The following is a 16,166-nucleotide window of genomic DNA, read 5'->3' as shown; positions in this document are numbered from 1 at the left end:
GCACAGGTGTGTTTTAAAATGTCTAGTTCTTTTAAAATGTGTAGTTCAATAACATTCTTCTTGTGTGAATTGTTCAGGTAATGCTTTGCTGTTTCCTCCAAGCAGGGTGGGAACAATTCTCTTAGCAGGTGCTGTGTTACTTTTATAAAAATCATGAGAGTGGCAAATACATAAGTTATGATATAATGCTCCAACACAAGACTATTGTTCTAGGGCTTCCATTTAAAAATGTATAATCACTAAAGAAGTTTAGAAGTCTGCTTCCTTTAAGTGTTTGTCCTAGTTTATATAGTTATTTGAATGCATGGAAATGTTTCCTCTTGAGGAATATCACTTCATTTCTTGTTAATACACAGAGACACGTTGTAATTAGGATTATTCCTGAAAATTCACAAATTCATAGAATAGCTTATAATCAAGCCTTTAAAAGGCAGCAAATGGAGGCTTTATGTTTGGCATAACATTGAACAGGGAAAAAAAGCTATGACTGAAACATTTAACAGATGACAGATAGCTGCTACACAAAACGATGGGAAAGTTTTCACTAGTAATTTTTTATTTCATCCTCATTTTTATTTTACTTGGAAAACAAATGGTTCCATTTGAAAATGTTTATCTCTTATCCTTCTATTTCTTCACCTTCCTTTTCTGTTTTCAGTCTCATTTTTAGATTTTAAATACTAGAGTAATAACGAGCTACTTGGCTTTATTTTTTATTTCCTTGAAAATTACCTTTTTCATGAGGTGCACAGGAAATGAAATGAGAAGTCAAAATGAGAAGTCAAAAGCAATGTGCAATATGCAAGCTTGAAAGTCAAGAATATTTTTGAAATAGAAGTTAAAGAAGGAATGCAGATAAATCTGTCACTCTTCTACAATTACTGAATTATTTGGTTTCATTATTCTGGGATTAATAGCATTGTTCTCTAATTAAAACAGTGTTATGAGATCTGATTAAGGAGCACAATCAGAGAATTAGCAGATTATTTTAGGATAATCATGGAACAAGTTCCCTTTAATAACAACGCACATATTCAACCTCACTAATGTCAGCATGGAGGTTTTAGGGTTCGGTTTGGTTTTGGTTTTTTTAATAATATTGTGTGTCCTCACTAGCAGTAGTTCCCAGCCTAGAAGTTTGTGTCTCTTTTGAGAAGCATAGTGTCTAATTCCTTATGGAATTGGGAAACAGTCCTCCCTGTGGCAGGTGTAAAGGTTGTGCTTGCACAGTAAGAACATCTCCCACCAGCAGGGGGTAGTTTGATCTATATTTCTGTCATCTTGTTTATGCAAGTAGTAGTGATGGTCAAACTGAGGATGAAATAAGTTCATCCATATCTGTAGGTGTAGGAAGAGGTGGAAAAACTCTTTGTTGAATCACAACTAGTGATTACAACCAATGGTAGATCCAATCCAGAATTAGAAATTAGTGAATACAATCAGTAACATATCCATCTAATTTCTTCCAGTGACTGTGACCTTTCTCTCAATTTGTCCATCAGTTTACATGCACATGCTCCTTGAACATTTGTTAAAGTTGGAGTTGAAAATGTTTGGAGTTTTTTTAACCATTAGGTTTTTTCAAACTACTTTTAAAGCAAACATTGCTGATATAATGTCAGCAGCTTATGGCAGAGAGTAGAGGTAAGGAACAATGTAGGACCTAGAACAGGTGTAAATTGAGTTCAGAACACATTAATACTGTTTCTCTTCCAACAGTTGAGTCACAGAATCCTACATTGCATATATTTAGACAAACAGGTGTTATTACCAAGAGCATGCCATGAGTTATGCTGTAAATTCTGACAAATGCATGAACAGTTGAGGAAATTGGAATAAATATTTGAATTATATACACAAAAAGAACTAGAGGAGAAAAAAGTTATTTATTCACTGCTAATAATTCAAACTATTGTAGTCAAACCATCCTTTCTTATTAGAATCCTAATGCTGTTTTCCTGCTGATGAAACAGGAATGCTTTGTTTTTCTGTTCTTATGAAGTCAGTGCTCCATATTAGTATTACTTGGATTACTTGGAAGTCACCCAGGATGAAGACATTTCATAGGATCAAGTACAGAGTTCTCACCAGTCTTGAAGCCTGCATAAGCCATTAGCCAGATTCAAGGCTGAACTACCATCAAGTTATGAATGCTTTCATGTATATTTAACTGTGCCAGAAGAAACATGTAGCATTAAAAAAAAAGTGGTCAATTTTATGTCCATGTGGGAATAGACGTCATTCTATCCAGCTACAAAGCTGCTATTTGGTATAGGGACAGGAAAATATTTTTATGGATTTTGTATAAAGCTGTGCTTGTGCTGGTTCTCATGCACACAGAAATGCTGTAGCCCTAAGTCCTGACAACCTTTTATCTATTTGTGGAATTCAGAAGCTCTGCAAATCATGCGGAGGGACTGGTTAGTGTGTGTGGGTATAACTTGCCCTAAAAGGGCTCCCGCTGGCCCAACGTCTCCTACTTTCCCAAAAGTAGAAGGAAAGGCAAACAAGCTCCCAAAGGTCTTCATCTCTAATCCTTTCCTGACATCTCTCATGGCAGGAACAGTAAAGGCACAGGATGGCCATTAACTCCACATCTTGTGTGGCAAGACAATTATGCTATGAAGCTTTAAGCAGGCTCCTCTGGGGAAGAACCTGACCCCACTAGCAAGGCTCAGACGTTTCTCCAGCAGCTTCTCCAGTTTCTGCCATAGTCAGGAATGCAAGGGAAATCTATTGTATGACAGGGTGTGAGGGTGACACATCTTCTAAAGGCATATCCAGAAAGCTCAAAGAGAAAAAACTCAAAGAAAAAGAGTGTCATTCCTCCTCATAAGAAGGTCTGCATAAGAAGGATGGATACATTTTTCCATGTTTCCATGAAGGCATGGAAAGCTGTGTCCTCATGTGTCAGGTTTGGTAGTGCTTGTGGAAAGGCAGGTTTCATGTAATTTGAAGAGCAGAAAATCATTGTTCCGTAGTTTTTCTTACCATTCTCTTAAAAGTTTGACAAATGAGAAGAAAAAATTGTCAAATTCCACTGGTCTTCATTGGCAAAACAAAGAAAAGGCAAACAACCCAAAGAAAATGCAAAAACCCCAAAGAAAATGCAACTAAACCTGTGTGTGCAAAATTGTTATTTGTTACAACTGACATACTAGACATATTTTTAATCTCCTACTTTTATAATAGTAGCAGATTAATAGTACTATTATAATAGTAGGAGAAACAAAGTGGAGGGGTTATCATGACTGGAACTCTGATAGTGAAAGATAGAAATAGAAGTTGAAGGCAGAAATAACATCCCTGGGAAATGCTCCTAAGAAGGTAAAACCAAAAAGGGTTGCTACCACAGTGCAATGAGTCTGGTAGAAGCTCACCTGGAAGACTGCAAAATTCTGGTCTAAAAGAAAGGTAATACTCAGTAATACAGGATCAAATAAAGGCTCCTCATAAGGGAAAGCCAAGAAAGAGCCTGAGTTACAAGAGGAGAGGTATAGGTGGCAGTCTAGCAGTTGGTGGCTGAATGGAAATAAGGTGGTTGTGTCTGTAAACGTGTGATTAGGGACAACAACAGGAAAGGAGAATAACAGTTCTGAGTAAAAGACAATATTGGTACAAGAATAAATGCAGTCAGCTTTTTTATGGACAGGTAGATCTATAGAAATCAAGAAGGTTACTTCACAGGACAACATGAGGAAAAAAGAAACCATGTGGTTTCCAAGATGAAGCTTTATGCGTGAGATTAATCACACTTCAATCTAAATGCCCAAATATTAGTCAACTAGGCATAAGCATATTTTCTAGGCAATTTCCATAAGGACTGGGAAGCAAATAGCACCTGCAAATATTCACCCCACTCTAGGAACCTAACTTGTAACAGGGAGAATCCTACTCCATGTCTGAACTTTCACCATTGGTCTTATGAGGAGTCACAGGAAACTAGCATGTATTCGATACCTGCCTTTTAGATACTTACTGGCAGATCAAGTGACTATCACTCTCTATATTTAGCAAAATGGTATATTGAAAGTTTTATAGTTGTGATTACAGAGCAAGTCCATTTCTGTGGATATAATACAGAAATTTATAGACAGCTTCTGACTTAAAGTCCTTACTGTGCTGAAGTGAACAGGCAATTTTACATTGGTCTCAGTGAAGCCCAGATTTTGCCTCTCAAATATGTATGAGGTGAAATATTGTAAGTCAAAGTCATATTAAATGTAGATATCTCCCCTGAACAAGATATCTCCCCTGTTGTAGCCACTGAGCCCTTGTTTTTTCAAAAGAAGGCATTTATGATAGTGCTTTGATGAAATGGTCATCCAGACAACATCAACAAATAAAAATGCTTCTATTTGACCACAGAACAAACTGCCCTGGAGATTATATGTGCTTATGTGCATTCTATTGCATTGCTCCTGTGCACAGGTATTTTAGATTCGAAACTGGTTTGCTTATGCAATGCTGCAAAATGTTATATATTAATAGTCAGCATTGTTCTAGCATTATTCTTAAAGTTTTTTCTATCAGATGTCACAGTCAGATCTCCTCTGTCATTTCCTGAATTCAACACTTAACTCTAAGACTGTATCAAAGCTAGAATAGCTAGATACTAGTTGACATGACGTCATAATTCATTCCTCACAGCAGTAAGCATCTGTTGCTATCACAGACCAAGTAAAAGTATTAAACACATAGTGCCATTTCCAAATGGAGTTTTTTTATGGAATCAAGAGCTCCTCAGCAAAATTGTCTTCTAACAGAAAAGTAGCCAACAGCTATAAATTAAAATAAATGCATAAGAGATAGCTGAAAAGTGCTGGCTTTTTAAAATATAAGTCAGATGATGAGGTCAAAAGTACTTTTTTTACTTTGTTATTTATTTGCATCTTCTGCAAAGGAAATACGGCTGGTTCTCTGAAGGCCAGCTGAAAGTCCTTTTGATAGTCATGGCAGATTCTTTTGAATGGTTACCACCCAGAAAATCTTAATGGGAAGAGAAAAATATTCTGTAGATGGATGTAAATATCCCTTTTTCCAGGGTTTTAACTTAGACTCACCTCTCTACACTGTATAGGTTACTTTCAGAGGCTTATTTTCATCTCTTTCTAAGCAGCACGAATATTTATCTAATGATGCTGTGGTGAAGTATGATTCATCCTTCAGAAAAAAGCCTTCACATGCAAAGTATTGTTAACTACTTGTTCTTCATAAAAAGAAAGGAAATTACTCATGCTGGAGAAATGTTATAGTGAAGGTTGTTGGTGCTCTTCAAGCTGATGGAAAAATAATTGCTCAAATAAAAGGTGAGAGTTCCTGCAGGAAGCACTTTCTGATGGGAAAAGGATTAGCAATCCAGGAAGGTCAACTAATGAAAACAGACAGAAAATCACTCAAACTAGACAAATATTTTGTAAAAGGCTTGGCAAAGAGGGATTTAATGGGGTTTATGGTGAAAGGTGCATTGTGGACAAGATTGAGATTGCCTGATGTGCTTTAGAGGGACTAGTCTGAGGGTTTCTATTTGCAGAGAGTATGGGAATAGCTTGTGAAACTGTACTGGCTCACCCTGATTAGGGTCTTGAAAGCAGCAGCGGAAAATAATGGAATTGAAATACAAGTCAAGAAAGAAGGAACTGAGAACAGGAAACAGCACAACATGAAAAAGTTTTGTAAAATGAGTCTACTTATCTTTGGATTTGTAACATCAATGATTATTGAAATGGAGACAGCTTCTAAACTGTACCTTATTTTCATAGGTTGCAGCATTATGATTCATTACTTTCCTTAATTTTTATTATTTGAACGAAATATTCCTTCATTTCTGCTGTGTAAAACTCAGTCAGCTTACAGTCTTGATTTACATGAAAACAAGGCCTTACATCCTTAGGTATTTCCCAATTCATCATCATGGCTAGGCTTTGGGAACGAAGATTTGGGAAGGGTTCTACCCACGTTTGTTACAAGCGCACTGATGGCTAAAAAGGCCAATACGAGATAGACACTTCGGTTGCAAAAGGCACAGCAGAAAGACTCCTTAGGTGGTATATTCTGCAAGGCACGATTCTTTCTGCGTTGTCTTTTCTCCTCGAGAGTGATCCTGCATGCTTTTTCAAAGGAAGCAGCAGCGTTATAGATGGTGTGTCTCCAGACCTCCCGATTGGAGGCCAGAGTAGACCAGTTATGTTGATCAATATGGCCAAGGCTGAGATGTTGTTTCAGGGAGTCCTTGTATTCCCAATCCATACAGGTATGGAATTAATCCTATCTCCTGATAAAACCTGGGCCCCTCCAATAGCACAGTGGGAACGTGGAAACACTTTTTTCTGCCTCTAGTTGATTCTACCAAAATTTTTGGCAGATAATGTAAATAAGTGGGTAGTGAGGCCTCTAGGTTTGGGAGTTTGGTGAGTTGATGAGGGAGAAGTAGGGATGTTTTGCCTTTTACATGGAAGCAGGCACTGATTAAGTGATTAAAAGTAACAGCAGATGGTTCTGTGTTGAATTTCTGGAATGGAATGTGTCTGAAGGATGATGAAGATGTTTGATGCCGGATGATGAGGAAGTTTGGCTGAGACATTGGTGAGGTGTCACTGTCAAGGATGTTAATGAAATGTAACCACAGTCACTGTAATCCAAAAGGATTCTGACAAAATCTTTGTAAGGTTATTGTGCTCTGAATGGTGTTAAAATATGGAATTTGTGTAAATGTAAATGAACTGATGTTTAGTTATTGGAATGAGATAATGCAGATGTATTGTGGGATATATATAAATGAATGTGTAATCTAGATGATTTGAGTTATAAAAGATGGTGCTTTGGCCATCTGTCAGTGATTTTCTTTTACCAGGCTAAGGAAATTGTGGATATGAAAAGAAATAACAATTTATTAGCAAGTTTTGGATTGTATGAATGTGTCTTGATTTTTGTAATAAAGAATGTTAAGTCTACCTCTTAATTTCTACTAAAGTAAACATGTGACTTTCAGTAATGATTTTATTTTGAGCAGAATCAATCTTAAGAAAAGCAAGGGTGGTAATTAAACCTTATCTAATCCCAATTTAAGATAGTGGTCAACTGACTAATAATATGATCATAGATCGCTACCTCACTAAGGAATTCCCACTGAAGCAAAATCACAGGGCATATGCAGCTGAAGGCAGCTTTCCAGAAATTTATCCTAGGGGTAGCCTTGAGGAAAACAGTAGAAGCTGTAGTGAGGAAAAACAACAGGCCAACAAGTGGGTAGATTTCCCTTATTTTTTATCACCAATGGTTACAGAATTCCTGGCAAAGGGAAGGGAAGAGCTACCAGCCTCACACCCTCACATTACATCAAGGTGATTCCCTGAAACAAAGCCACTCTTCCCTGCTCAAACAAGCTTTCTCCTCCATGCAATTTCATTAAGAACTGAAACAGTTCTGGAGCAAATTCATTTTGTGGTGTAGAACTATTGAAGTCAAGGGTAACAACAGCAAAGCTAAATTTAGAGAGGTACACAGGTAAGAAGAGAACAAAGAGGTATTTTACTGGGATTAATGATCTGTGGGAAAGATGAGTGAAACAAAGTTCAGAGGATTTTTTTCTTTCTCTCTGAATCAAAATAGTTTTGGGATTATCTGTGAGTCATAAATTCCTACCAACTATATAAAAAAAAATCACTTTTGACTGAAAGACAGCTTTCCATTACATTCCCAGAGCCTTGCCTCAGAAATGCTCATCTAAACTTGCTCAGAACTGCTCATCAGCCTCACACTAGAAAAATCACACCTATTTATTCACCTTTTATTACTGAAAACCAAAAAATATGAAGTACATGAGCCAGCTATGGTACAAGATTTATAAATTCTGCTCTTTTCTCCTGGCAGAGGCACAACATGATATGTAGTTAATTGTTCCTTGAATTAGCATGCTTTGTAATCACTTTAATAAGGGAAACTCTCTGATAGCCTACAACTATTGCAGTCCCATGCTGCTGTCCCATCAGCTCTCCCAGAAGGGCTAGGACAGGCCCCAAATTCTAGGAATGCTGACTATAGCATCCTTGCTCTCCTCAGAGTATGTGTTGAACCACATTACGGCAGTGTGGCATATCAACACTAGTAATGAGGTTTAACTGGAGTACACATGGGTCTACTGAATGAGCTTAACTGAAGCTAATTCTGACACCAAGAGCCATAACCCTCCAAACGCAGCAGTTGGACAGTGTCTTGCGTGCTGTGCTTGAAGACTGAAGCCACATGCCCTTTTTTTTTTTCTCTTGTTGTAGGCTTAAACTCCCTAGTTGATTCAGTCCTTCCCTATAAATCAGCTTTTTTGACATTTGTCATCATTTGTATTGCTTCCCTGTGTATTCTTTTCAATTGATCCTACATTGCTTTTACTACAAAGGCAGTGCCAAAAAGTAGATACAAAATTCAGTGCAAGACTTTATCAGCTGTTTGGAGCAACAGGATAAAACCAATCGTCTTTCACGTCTTCAAACCCCAATTTAGACTTGCCTTTCTCATGAAACCATGTCAAAGTTGAATAACATACCTGCCACAGTCACTGCAACCCCTGTGGACTCTTCAGGAGAGCTACCTCCAGTCTGTCTTCACCTTGTCAGCAGCATGTGTGGTTTTAATCCCACCTTGTCAGGATCGTGTTCGTGTTCAGTCCTGTGCTGCAGTGAATTTAGTCTGGCTTTGTGTCAGCTGCAAATGTAATAACCATATCCTCTGTTCCACCTCTTTGAGGTGTCTGGGAGCTAACCAAAAAGTGTTCAGCCTGAGATGGACCTTTTATTCCTCTGATAAATACCCATTAGTGCAACTATTGGGACAATGTACTTAATGACAGCTACTCTTGGAGCAGTTTTTCTAACTCTTATACCTACTTGTGGTAGTTTCAGTCTGGTAACATTTCCCTTGTTTGTTTGTAAGATTGCCACAGATGACAGTGCCAGAAGACTCACTGAGTAATAATTACATGACAAGTGGTGTCTCTTGTCTCTTCCCAGATCTGGTCACCCTGCTGCAGAAGGAAATATCTATATTTGCTCTCGTCAAATGCATATTAACCTCTACTCATTTTGAAACTGTTTTCTAGGTGCTGGCTGGTTTATTTTACATTAAAAGGCACATAAAAGCTGACAATGATGACTGTTATTCTAAAAGAATTATGTGATTCATTTTCCAAAAACTGCTAAATTCTTTCTCCACCTTTACATGCAGTATAAAACACACACACAAGACCAAAAAAAACAACCCACATAATTTCAGAGCAAATGAAAGAGGAAATAGATATCCTATGTGATGTTTGGTTCAAAACTAATGCCCACATGTAAGTAAGTAGTCCCTAAGCATCAGCATCTAGTGCCTTTTGAGAAACCCCAGGGTGTAAGAGATATCTTCAGGAGCTGGCAGATATGCCATGGGATCTATAGGAGACATGGTTTCTCCAGAGCAGCAGGTAAGGTACTCTAGACACATGAAATGGCCCAAATTTAACAACTGGGCCATTCCTTGGTTGACCTAAATTAATTGACCTTAATTTTGTAATTTCAATCTCTAATGGAATCTCTGCTCATTCAGTTTTATGCTACTGCTGAACTTTGATCCCCTGATTTTGGTAGGCCCTCTTGGGCATATCATCTTGAGGCTTAGGCTAAAAAAAAAAACAACCCTTTTTTTTAAAGTATATTTCTGCCCTTTTAGAATACAGTTATTTTTACATATAATGGGAAGGAGGAGGAGTATCTTTTCCCTTTGCTATATCCTCCTTGGAGCAGACTTATCAGTATCTCTATTTAACTGCCTTTGCTACAGTAATTACAGTGAATCAGAAGCCATTCCCAGCACTGCTACTTGCCTTTGAATTACTGGTGCTCTCTCAAGTTTTGAAAAAAGTCAGGAAGCAAAGAAAAGGAATTCACATACTGGTCTGAGTTTAAAAAGTCCTTAGGTGATACAACAATTTACTAGCTTAATCTACAAGAAAAGAGAACGTGAAAAAAAATCTCATACCATTGAGAATTAGGATAGCACTGTGGTGCAAATGGGGAATCTTAGTATCAGAAAAGAATATGCATAAGGAAAATGAAAGAGTTAGCCAAAGTTATTTTTACCTGCACAGAAGAAGCTAATAGGCACCTTTTATCACTTTTAAAGATATATACAGCAGAAGGCATGAATTCCTCCCGTGTCATGTGACTTATTGCTTTAAGGACAGATCTCCCTCTTACTACAGTGGCTGGAGGTGCACAGAGGATTGGTTCTGCCTCCGTGCTGCTCCCCTCTACACAAGTTGCAGAGGTGTAGATGGATTTGCATTCACTGGGGGACCAAGTGCTCTGCCTGAGAAAAGCAAAAGTGTCCTTTCTACATCCCTAACGGAGCCCACATACGTGCTCAGGATGCAGTTGCCAGATCCCTGTCTGTCTGTCTGTCCCATCTGCTTACAGCCTGGATGACCCTGGGGGGAGATGCTTCTTCTGCAGCAGGCCCTTTGGCTCTGCAGCAGCAGCACTGCCAGAGTGTCAGTCCCAGCCCCAGGCTCCCACTCCAATAGCTCACACAGTTCGGGGCTTGTCTCCCACGTGTCGTACACATGTGGGGATCAAAATTAACAATGCCAGCATGTTGCTTTCAGCATTAGCAGGGAGACCATCCGTGTGACAAAGACCCATTACACACATAATTATGTTCTCTTTTAGGTATGTCAACTTTGGCAAATGCCTAGATTTTAAGCTGGTCATATATAAGCCAGTTGTGGTCTGGAATCTGTAGAACTATGTTAACACTGGACTTTCCCAAGTTAATGTATAATGTTAGGAGACAAAGTGGAAGAAGTGAATTGCTTTTGCTTTGTTGCAACATAATTCCCATGCTAGCAGAGCCATACCCTTTCCAGCTGAGGCAGGCTTACAGACAGCATTCACAGAGTGTGGGTCTTTATCCATATGTGCATCCACGCTCCATCCAATTAACATCCCATCCATCGATGTAAGTGAAACACAAGCTAAGTCTTCATAAAACGGATTTGAAACAAGAACATTTTTTTAAGTGTCCTGGCAACCAGACTTAACAACTTTTTCCAAATATACTGCTTTTAAAAAAGCCACAAATTTGTAGGCTCACATTTTTTCCAGAGTTATATATCAATGAATTCAATCCAACTTCCCATCTGTTTTGGAGATTTATTTTGTGTGTGTGTGTGTGTTTAAAAAAAAAAAAAAGAAAATGTTAAAGAAAAATGCTTCCAAAATTTCAAAAAGTACTCAATGTTTGTTTGAGAATCAATATTAACTTAGCATCAAAAACTGGAAAGGCATCTGTATGCCATGATTCCTGATCAATTAACAGCTAGAACATGACAAGCAATCTTAAATGTGCTCTGGAAACTGAGAATCTCACAATTTTCACTGTCAAGCTGTTTAAATTACAGAAGGCTCCCCCTTTTTTTTTTTTCAACATCTCCAGGCCAAATAGAGGTGGTTTTAAAGATTTCTGTAGATGGAGAGGTTTTTATATTGAAATTGTTCCAGCAATTGATGTAACAGAATTAAGGTTTTGAAAAATCAATCTTACTTCAATTGCACTTTTAATTAGCCCAGTTTCAACTCGATATGAAAATACACAATCCAAGATTTGGACAAATCAAAAATTTCCTTTTTGAGAGATAGGTATACCTGGAAAAAAAAAAAGATGAAAAATTTCTTAGAAAAATAATGTTTTTAGAACTTGGCATTATATATATGATTGCTTGGGAAAATAAACTTTTTAGGGGGGATTAGCTTTTATCCCCTCCTGTTTAAATCATCAGATAATTGAATAAAGAGAGGAACACTTTGCTCTGCTTGTCATATTCTCGGGTTTAATCTCAGCTATAAAAGGCTAGTCCATTGTTAAAATTGAAAAACCTCTACTGGGAAAGGGAAATATAATAACCTTTGCTGCATAGACACCAGGTGTTTTTTGCTAACAAGCACTGTTGATAGAGTGATGTTTAATCTTTGATGGTAATATCTAGGATGTATTGAATTGCAATAGAACCACTTTCCAGACACAGTATCTTCCAAGATTATAAAATCTATGGACAAACCATATGATTCTGTACAATGGCGTTAAATGTTGCCTAGTAGTGGCAGGGAAATTTGGGTAATGTTGTAAGTTTGATCTCTTACGTGGGAAAAATTCAGAATGTTTAATAGCTTTATTAAGCGGCAAGATTTTGTTCCTGCATATCAGGTCAGCAATAAATTCTTACCTTACTACTGTTACAAAGCTCAGTAATAGAAACCTGAAACCTGAGTTATATGACTCTCCCCTAGGAAGGTTCTGTGATTCACCTCTCTCGGTGCAGCACAATGACGGTAGGAAACACCAGATTACATAAAAAATGAGGAAGAATTGTGATCCAAACTCTACTACACAATTGCAATCTAATGTACCACTGTGGAAAAATACAATTTATTATCATGATCAAATTGGATTCTCACTGAAAGCAGAATTTGGGAGGCAAAATTAAATTAAATTAAATTAAATTAAATTAAATTAAAATCAGTCAAAAATACAGGAGCTGAAAATTAAAAGAAAAAAAGGCTAGAGATAGAAGGTGGAGTGGTATGTACCCATTTTCCTGTTATATTCTGACTCATTTCATAATTTTAGAAGTCCTTTCTCAATCTAGGATAATTTTTAATCTTTATCCTGCAAGATAGGTCATGGCCTTAAATGTCTGTGGTTCAGTCTTATGCTCAAAAATACTCAGAAAATTCACCACCCTTCTCCACATGAAGCCCCTAAGTAACAGAACCCCAGCAAGAAAAAAAGTCTCATGTCCCTTAGGGCCTTTGTCTGGGATATCTTTGTGTTTCTGTAAGACTCAGCTCATTGTCACTACTGAAAAGTAAAATCCAGGTTTCAAACTAATCATGGCCACAAACTGGAATATAGGAAAAGTTGAGATAAAGAATTAATGTGACTCCAGCAATTTAACACAAGGTGGAAATCTGTCTCTTCAAGGTTCCAAACCTTGAAACACACTTCATTTTCACCTCTAGGCAATAGTAAAGTATGCTACCAAATTCATGGGGCAGGATTGAACATGTTGTAGCTAGGGAATTTTTAAAATGAACTGGGATTAATCTTGCCTACCAATTAAATGCTAATCATTTGGCCTAAACTAGCATTTAGCTTCCTGCTATAGCCAAGGGAGAAGGACAGACACCTCTAAAGAATGATTATTCCAACTGCTACTGAATACCCAGGGGAGGATGGGTCACCTTTCATAAATGTCTGTAAGTCTCCACAGAATACAGGAGTCTAGATGATTAGCTGAACTCACAACTTTAAGTCAGTTTGAACTAGAGGAGATTAATTTCACTGCTGGTGATTAAAATAAGGCATTTTGCACTGCTAATGCCTTATCAATTGTCCATAAAAATGTCAAATGCATCTGCTTCTGTCCAGCCTTTATATTATAAATATATCCATTCTCTATTATAAATAGAGGAGTCCGGTATTTCAGCTAGTTAATTTTTTTGTTCCAGGTAGCATTATTTAAGTCTGGCATGCATAGTCTGAGTCAGTGGCTTTTCCTCTAGATGATGATTCCTCCTAGAAAGAAAGAAATCTTAGGATGTTGCTAGCTGTGCCAGAGTATGATCAGCCTTCCGTGGGCCTGATATTACATTGTATCATGATCTCAAATATTATCTTTACATTTTGAAAATATGTAAAAAAGAGCATTTGCCTAGAAAGGCTATTGCCTACCACAAATCACTGGCTTTTAAGTTGTAATTGAAACCACACTAATGCCAAGTACTCCAGGTGTGGTGACTCTGTAACTCATCTTCAGTGGTTCTGGAGCTGCAGAGAGCCAAACAGCAGAAGCTTTGGGATGGCCTAAGTAGTGTTATAGTACCTTGAGGACCTGTTCAGCCCAGTTACAAAGCATGATGGCAGATGTCACGTGCTTTTCATTCTCTGCTTCTCATCAAATTCTCCAGGCTGGAGATAGGGAAATGGGTGATGTGGCTTTTCTAGATTCCTTATTCTTTTTGAAATTATGGCTGTTTTCAGGGAGCCTGACAAGCTAGCTTTTTTGAAGTAGGTGTTGATAATTTCCATTAGCAGCAGACAGTAGTTTTTCCACCAGCTTTCAGCAGTCAGGCAGAGTACAAATCTGCTTTGTAGGAGGCAGCTCACATAATCCTAGAGGCTTCTAGAATTTCATTGTATTTAATGGAGCTTCATTATGCTGGGATACTGAGGTGGTTAATACCTATCAGACCAACTGAAAGTTTTCTACCCCTATGAGTTCCTGTCACATTTAGTTTATTTCTTCTGAAAAGCAAGATGAGAGTTCTTTGCAAAAGGCTGGTCTCAGGTTTAATTCAAGAATATTCAGTCTTTGCATTTCAGCTGTAACTGGCCTTTACTGCGGGCTGATGACACTTAAGGAGAAATTAAATGAAAATACAGATAATTGATACAGGCAAAGATAGATGGATAGATAGATAGATAGATAGATAGACACACTCTCACACACAAAGACAGCCTTTACACAGATGTGTCATGTATAGAACTTCCAACAGTCCACAGTTCCTAATCTTCTACATGATGTATCCCTATTCACCACACTGTTTGCCAAAAATCAGATGTGAAAAAGGATTTAGCTAGCCCATTAACTAAACAGCCAGCCATGGAATGTGCACAGAAAGGTGTGCATGTGAACAAGCAGAAGCTATGTTCATTCCCAGGAAAGAAAGCAGCCTCAAGGAACTGAGATCTCCACATTTTGTGATGGGTTATCTAGTAAGGCAATCCCAAGAGTGGTAAGATCTCTGTGTCCCTGCTTGGGGTGGTGCAGTGAATGTTTGAGGTTAAAGAGCTGGAGAGAGGCTGAAGAGCTGGGCTGGAAATCCATGTTTCCTAAGACCACACAAAGCTGACTCTGCTGGGCCAGACACTGCTGGGGCAGAGGAAAGTCTTTCTGTGCCTGTTCATGTGGGCAGATTGGATCAGGAGTATTAACCCTGAAACATGAGTATTAACCCTGCAACCTCCTCCCAGCTTCCCTGAATGTCCTGCAGAAAGCAGCATAAAACAAGTGAAGCCTCAGCATGAATGACCAGAGTCTGCATTCATTGTTTTTACATTTGCATCTAAAAACAAACCAAAACCAAATTAGGCTGGTACATTGTTGGGAAATCAGCACAAATGACAGGACTACCAATGAAAATGCCAGGATTTTGCCATATGCAAATGGTTGTCTTTGTGTGATTTGAGGAGACAACTAGCCTTCTAGATAATTTAGCTAACTATCATTTATCTTTATTACTGTATCAGCTGTACTTACAGAACAAATTATTGACATCATAAGGAATTAAAACTACCCTTTTTACTCCAGAGCTTTGTTAAGATTTCCTTGATCTTTTACACATTTTGCTATTTTGAAAGAATACTTTCCCCAAGTTCTAAGTCTTCATTTAAATGACTATGAAACAATCCTCCATTCTTCCACTGAGACACACCACAGGGCACAAGGAAGTAAAACAATCTGTCTTGTGCTCAGGACCAAGAAGCATTTCTCTCTAAAGCATATCAAAAGTAAATCTAGCTACTGTCAGCAATGGCTGCCCTTAATTGTTACCCCATGGCTCTCCCCAGCTTTAGTTTGGTTTTCTAATAACTATGTTGTAAATCTGCCATAATTTTCTCTTCTAATTCTCAGTTACTTTTCATCTTACAATGTGCCTAGGAGTATATCATAGATCTTTTTTTCACCACCAGACGAAGGGCAGATGGGAATAATTCTTTTTGTTAGTTCCCACTCTACTCATATCTCTCTTCCTCCTTAAAATGTGTCACCATAGGCACTTTTGTTCTCCACAGATAATTTTTTCTTCATCTTTCTGCTGTCTTTTTGCTCTGTAATGTCATAGGACTCCCTTTTCCAGGAAGTTTTTAAATATTCACTTTTTTTTTTCTTCCCCAAATAGTCTTTTTTTACTGTGGCTTCTTATGCTGGAGCTCCCCACTTACAACCACTGTCCTGACATCATACAAAGACTGTGGGCACAGACCTGAGCAGGTATAAGCTTTACATTTCTTTCTGAATCATCCCTTCCACAGTAGGAAGAGTAGGGTCACAGCAGGGTTTCAAAATCATGGTC

The sequence above is a fragment of the Neopelma chrysocephalum genome, unplaced genomic scaffold (assembly GCF_003984885.1).
Source record: "Neopelma chrysocephalum unplaced genomic scaffold, ASM398488v2 Primary Assembly neopelma1_25, whole genome shotgun sequence".
NCBI classification, from domain to species: Eukaryota; Metazoa; Chordata; class Aves; order Passeriformes; family Pipridae; genus Neopelma; species Neopelma chrysocephalum.
This window is presented reverse-complemented; position numbering follows the sequence as displayed.